The sequence below is a fragment of the Euprymna scolopes genome, chromosome 44 (assembly GCF_053919585.1).
Source record: "Euprymna scolopes isolate OS-2025 chromosome 44, ASM5391958v1, whole genome shotgun sequence".
NCBI lineage: Eukaryota > Metazoa > Mollusca > Cephalopoda > Sepiida > Sepiolidae > Euprymna > Euprymna scolopes.
In genome coordinates this window covers 16,550,181-16,557,536 of record NC_136525.1, presented here as the reverse complement: position 1 = coordinate 16,557,536, position 7,356 = coordinate 16,550,181, and the positions used below count along the sequence as shown (strand labels likewise).

At 31.9% G+C, this 7,356-nt stretch overlaps 1 protein-coding gene across 2 annotated transcripts in view; it reads left to right on the top strand.

The window, feature by feature from the left end:
- The window catches only part of LOC145268710 (protein zer-1 homolog), a 159,134-nt gene continuing 151,778 nt past the window's right edge, over positions 1-7,356 (top strand). The window contains exon 1 of one of the 2 annotated variants that reach the window (XM_080124248.1): positions 1-346. The gene's annotated coding sequence lies outside the window, so the exon portion shown is untranslated. The remainder of the gene's footprint in view (positions 347-7,356) is intronic. The other variant, XM_080124250.1, reaches the window with a different exon arrangement.

The window sequence follows — 7,356 nt, the reverse complement described above, 5'->3', positions numbered from 1 at the left end:
ATTTCAGCACATGTAGCTAAAATGCGCATGCGTGTTTCCCATGCATAACTTCCGCTTTCTCTCCCGTCTTCCGGTGAAAAAAACTAAACAACACACACACAAAAAAACAACACAAGAAGGTAAAAAGGCTTTAATCAGTTTTACTTTCTTCTTGTAATGTTTTATTCTATGACCCCGTGGATCCCAGGTTCTGTAAAGGACCTCATTTAGACCCATAGGCTCCCTATTTAACTGACGACCGTGGCTTGTATGTAAATATACATTTATACAAATAGAAAGAAATCCCAGAGGCGAAAATGTCTTGTCTTTTTAAATATAAAATCTGAAAAATCCAGGATCTTTAAAGGTAAACGAGTTTCTTTGGACCATTTTTTTTTTTTTATTTACTCTATCCACCCCTTATTATGTTTCTATGACAAACATACCTGACATAAGTATATTTTTATACTACAACGTAACTGTACTCGTGCATCAAGTGAACACTAATATATATATATATATATATATATATATATATATATATATATATACACTTATGCAGACGTTTTTAGGTAGGATTTTCAAAATGAGTTTCGAAATAATGTAATTATTTCAGAATTCTGCATAAGTACCACATAATATATATTCTATAAGTCTCTCGTCTCTCTCTGTCATATATATATATATATATATATATATATATATATATATATATATATATATATATATATATATATATGTGTGTGTGTGTGTGAGCATTTTATTTATTTATTTATTAATATTGTTTAAAATCAGATCAAAGCAACATGATACCATAGGAGGTTTCAAGCTTGGAACGTAATATAGCGGTGTTTTTTTTTTTCAGTTAGGCTTAATTTAAAAAAAGAAAAAAAAACAAACAAACAAAAAAAAAAAACAGAAAAGTCTTTACCCGTCACAGAACGAAAATGTCATATTTCAAAAATCACGTAAATTGATCAAGTATTTTTTTTTTTTTTTTCATAAAAAAAATATTTTTTTTAAATCACGATTTTTATAGTAAAGCGTAGTCATTACAAGGCCGATTTTGATATCGGTAATTCGAATTGAGTTGTATCACGGCTACCTTACTCTCGGTGGCCGTATCCGTCTTATGGCAGATCACGCACGACACAACGTATATCGCTTCCTCGTAAAATTTGATTTTCATAGTTAAAAAAAGAAAAATAATACTCGAACAATTATACGTGGTATTTGCAGACTTATGCAGAGAAGGTACCGTGCTATTTTTTTTTTTTTTTAAATTTTCGAATTAAATTCAAGTTTTACGGTATCTCGTTTATTAAATTGTTAGGTGAAAGTACAGAAGAATGGGTTTCTAAATATTATTTCAGCACGGTACCTTTTCTGCATGAGTACCGATTTTTTAAATATGACGTTTTCGTTTTCTGACGGGTACGTATATCAAAGATTTTTCTGTGTTTTTGTTTCTTAGGTTGAATTTTGGACAAGAACCTAATCAACTACCGGCTTGAAACCTATGATACCATGTCAATTTGATTTGCAATTATTGTGGTTTTACAGAAGAAATCTTTTTATCTGTGTCAGATCTTACTGTCTCAGTCACTTTAAGACACACACACACACACACACACACACACACACACACACACACACAAGTGCATATTATTGATGTAATAGCTCCATCCAATGGTGGTGTCTTAGGCTAGCTCGATAATGGCTCAAACATCGAAAATTAAACAAAACACTGTTAGAAGAAGTGAAAGCGCACTGAACTGAACACTTACCTTTAAGAAGTTGATTATTGGGAGGTTGAAAATAAGAAAATGCGGTACTTGTACAGTTTAATCAAGACATTAAAAAATGAAAATATCGCAAAAAAGGTTATATTGTACATATCCGTTATGGAATGAAGTTGTTCTCTGAAAAAAAAATCACTTAATTTCATCAAGTAGTTTTTTTTTTTACAGCGAAAAAACAATTTGTTATGATACCGAGCAAAAGGTTCAATTTTTAGGAAGAAAAGCTAGTATTAAAGATGGGGAGGGAGTGTCGGCGCTTTACATTGGGTTATCTCCCCATGGCGTGTTCAACAAATTCCATAATGGCTGACTTTAGTGCGCTCTCATAAGAACGTGTTTTTTCGCTGTAAAAAAATAAAAAAGCAAAAAAAAAAAACTACTCGATCAAATTATATGAAAATTTTTTTTCTGAGATCTTCAGTCCAAAACAGATGCATACAATATAACCTTTTTTTCGATATTTTCATTTTTGAATGTCTTGATCAAACTGTACAAATACCGAAAATGCCTTTCGAAATAAACACTCCCAACCTCCCCGTGTTAAGAACGGCTTTCGGAACAAATACCCCCTACCTATGTTAAGAACGGTTTTCGAACTAAACACACTTTGGAGGTTGGATAACCAGTGCACATTGGCCATAAAAAAAAATCCAATAAATGTTACCAATCGTGCGAAAATGTGATGTTCTACCAGTATTTTGTTTAATTTTCGATTTTTCGGCGATTATCGAGACTTGATCATGGCTCCAATGAGATCATGAATCTGTTCTTTGTGCTTGACACTACCTTTATTTTTATGTAAACAAAACAAAAAAAAACCTGTTAAATAAGTTAAAAAAAAAACGCAAAAATTTCTTCAGATAGGTAGAAGAGTAATTTATATTGCCTTTGGTAACATTTATTTATATATTTTTTTAACCCCCTTTTTACTTTGTTGGCTATTCTGGAAAATCACTGAATTTAGATTTAGAAACTTTCAGAGTTAAATTAATCGATGCCTCCCTCCTCCCACTATGTAAGGGGATCAAAGAAGTATGTAAGGAGTGTTTAAATGGTAGGCGCAGCCAAAACGGAAGGAGGGAGTAAGTATTTTTGGCACTTCTGCATGTCAGTTACATATTAGCAACAAAGACGAATTATCGACCCCTGTTCTTCGAAAGAAAACTGATGTCTAGTTTCAATGATTGATTCATAACTGAAAATCTATATAAAAGGCAAAACGTGTGCGAGAGTTTTTGTATGTCCAAGAAAGGCTTTTTTCGCCAGTGTTCTTGGGGGGGGGGTACTATCGCTTAGAACTTCTTATATACCGTGTAGATCATAATATGTACAAATTGTGAACGTGCTTTGCGGCTAGATTTATTTATGGTAACCTTTACAAAATTATTGCTATTTTGGCTTCTCACGTGTTGATTCGTCTTTTTCGTATAAAAGCGAAACTGACGTGAAACTAAGGAACGTCCAGAAAGCGATGGACGTTTGGTCAATGTCGGTTTTTCAGACAATTGCTTTCATTTGGACACTCCCCTAATAAAGGGGGAACTGGTTTTCTCCAACACATTGGAGAAACAAGACCAGACAAAGTTAGGTAAAAAAAACAAACCTAAAAGAACTATCTCGCAGTAAAATTAAGTGCGGAATTAAATTCCGCACGCACCTGCCACTTTTCATTCCCTGTGGCGTGATGTTTGACCTCATTAAACACGCACCTGTCACATCACTTATAATGATTTTATTTCACACATTCTCACTTCTCTGCCATTGTAGCGTGGCGGGAAGTCATCAGCCTGTTAACCTCAAGGGTTCAGGTTCGAGCCTACCTACCTACCTACCTACCAAAACATTTTTTTTTTTCTTTTACACCTCCAAACACCCGGGCAATGCCGGGTGCTCCCGCTAGTAAAATAATAAATATGATACAAACACAAAACAAGTTGCAACTTGGCCTTCGGGTCAAGATCAAAGTGTAGCATCTGTTCTTCAGTTGCTGCACTTCAATTTCTTGTTCTGTCAGTGGAGGAGAAATCCTTCACGACTGAGATTATTTTTATTTTTGTTCCTTTTCTCCACATTAAAAAACGACCCTGGTGTCTAACTCTGTCCCGTGGGAAGACATTGTAAATAGGAACACAAAACATTTATAGATTGTTTTTAGAATTATTTGTGTTTTTTTTTTCCCAGTAAGGTTGTATAAAAATGGAGCAAAATTTAAAAAACATGAAACATTTATAGAGGTTTAATAATAATTTTTTTTTTTTCGTACAGAAAAATTGTATAAAAATTTAGCAAAATATAATTTTAGTTTCCACGACCCTTATTCTTTGGCTGACAAGTGACATGTATCGGTGGTTCTGGAAACTAAAATACACACATTCCCCTCATGTCACTGACATGCAGTAGTGCCGTATTTTTTGATGAAGTATCTACCAAAAATCAAGTTTTATCGATCAAGACAAAAAATGGCATTGAATTGTGTGGTTTTGGGAAATTTAAAAATTTAAAATTCTATTAAAAATAGTAGAAAAAGTTTTATATTATTCTGCTTTTCAGATGATAAAATTCAGGCTTTTATCTTTCTGGAAAAAAAAAAAATTGCACAAGAATAATGGATTTTAATAGATTTTAATTTATTAAAAAAAAAAACAATTGTTTATTTTTTCATATTTTGGACACGCCTATTAAATGGAGACTTTTCGATATAATAAAAAGCTTGACAGCCAAGTGGAACTTGGATATAAAAGGAAACTATATTGATAACTAGCTGACCACCCGGCATTGCCTGGTCCTATAAAACGCTTAAACATGATATTTTAATTTATGCAGATTGTGTACGTATTATTATAGAATCAATCCTCTATTGATTACTAACAGGCCGCCTGGCATTGCCCGGTCGTAAAATACGCTTAAATATGATATTTTGTTTAATGCAAATTTCGTATTTATTATCTTATATTGGACTCAACGTATAATAATGATTTAAAAAGTTGAAAAAAAATAAATGACTTGTGCGCCAAAGGTAGACAACAGGGTCATTTTTTAATGTGGAGAAAAAGAACAAAATTAAAAAAATTGTCTCAGTCGTGAAGGATTTCTCATCCACTAACCGAGAACGAAAAATTGAAGTGTAGCATCAGAACAGATACTGCACTTGGATCTTGGCCTTAAGGCCAAAACGTGGCAATACATTTTGTTTAAAGTAAAAAAAAGTTTTAAAAAAATGAAGGGAGATAAATTCTTTTTGGCGGCACGAGTTATCTCCCGTAGACGTTTAAAATTGGAGCATTAACGATTTGTATAGATAAACTTGGCCACATCCTTGAAAACATGATTTCTCCTTAATCTTTTGACTCCCAGTGCTTCGTCTGCTAAAATTTTAATCACGTGATTACGGTGTAGCAATAAAATAAACCATTCATTCAAGTGCCGCTTGTTATTGTTTTAGCTGAATACGATATTAAAAATCACTTTATTTGTACTTATGCACTTATGTTACCGGGCCGGCGGGTGTACTACTAGGTGTATCAGAATTTTTGTAGGAATTTTTGACACCCCTAACACGAAACTGAAAATAAAATATAAAAAAACTCGTAATTTCTCTTTTAAAAGTGGGTTGTTTATTATTTATTTTCTTTATGGATTATACTTCCAAAATAAACTATTAAAGTTGTATAAAAAGTAATAGAAATTTTATTTTTTAAAAAACGGTAATGAAATTAATTGAGTTTTACGAGTTCAGTATTTTCAATTTTTAAACTTTAAAAATCTATCAAAATTTTTCTATTGATTCTATTTTTACGATATTTTCAGGGTCAATGTGAAATTTTATGCTCTTTCCAATAAACTGGATACAATATTTTAGACAAACGTTTTTTTTTTTTAAATTCACACCCTCCCATTTTGAAATGTCTATTAAAAAGTAAATAATTAATTTACTCACCAAAGTTTTATATATCACAAATAGAAGATAAAAGATCAAGAAATAATATATTCAAATTTAAAACAAAAAAAGAAGTGTTTTTAGAAATTTACCTGTAAAGTCCGAAGTTTAAAACCCTTTTTTCTTTTTTTAAATGAAACCTTGGTCCTTGTTCCTTTAATTGAAAAAAAAAATTGGGTTTGAATTACATTTTTGGAGTAGTTATAAGCTTGGAAAGACAGGGGGATCGAATTATTCAATATTTTTCACAAAGTTTCTGACAGTGACACACCTAGTGCGCCACCACTGAGAAGCGAAACCAAAACGTTTAGCTTACAATTTAATTTTTGCTTTGACGTTAATGATTGTACTATGAAGACATGTTTACTGCAAGGCTAAAAATTAAAACATGAACCAATAGCTATTACACCATGCATGCATATTCGTAATGACGTCATTTGACCGTCACCTGGCAAAGTTTATGTTTTTAATTTTCACACTTTTGCAATGATTTTCCCCAGCTAAAACCCAAATTTAAAGTTTCGCATGTGTTCGACTACCCTATATATTAAGTTTCATGTCTGTAGACCAAAAACTGATGGAGGAGTTTTGTAGGCAAATTTTTTTAGACAAATCTATATATGCATACATAAATATATATATAGAAAGGTTTGTGTTTACTATAAGTTTTTTACGCAAATATTATGCAAGTATAAATCATGTGGAATATCTGCATGAATATAATTACACGTAATAGTTAACTAAAGATGATCATTCCGTAAGAAAACCGAATAAACTAATAGGGAATTAATTGAAGTGAATGTTTAAAAGAATATGCAGATTAGCTAAATCTTTTGCTAGTGAATGCAATTCTACGATCCATATATAACAAAGTTGTATTTTCTTTTTAAATAAATCTAAACCTAAACGTAGATTCCATGAATAAAGCTTCTTTCTTAGAACTGCACGCCTGTGGAATTGTCTTCCGTTTTCCTGCTTTCCGGCTGACTACAATATGGTTGTCTTCAAGTCTAACGTAAATAAGTTCTTGATGAGCCGTTCCATATAAGTTACCAAATTTTCATTACTAATGATTACTATATTGTCCAATTTCTACTGTACACTCTTTAACTCTTATCCTTGAGTGGCCTCTTGGCCTTGATAATGTGGTGATGCCTATGTAAAAAAAAAAAAAAAAAAAGAAAAAAGGCTTTTTAATATTAATATCAATCAATACACAAAAAAGAACCAGTTTATAGGATCATAGATTATATATTCTGAGAAATAATTTACCCAGTGTACTAATTTGCAAAAAATTAAAAAAAAAAAAATAATGATAATGTTGTTCATCAAATTCTGTCCGTGTTTGTTTACATCATCATGTCAGCTGATATTTGGGCTTGATATTATTAAAAATAGTTTTCTCTTGTAGATTAAAAAAAACAACAATTTTTTACAGAGGAATATGTTATGTTACACCGACCAAGGTTACAGTTGTGCACTGGCGTAGCTAAGGGGGGGGCGGTCCGCCCCGGGCGGCATTTTGAGAGGGTAAAAATAGAAGGTAGAAAAAATAAATAAAAATAAACAAAAGTTAACAAAAAATATGAAATTTTATACCGAAAAGGTTGTAAAAAATCGGAATTTTGGGGGGTATCG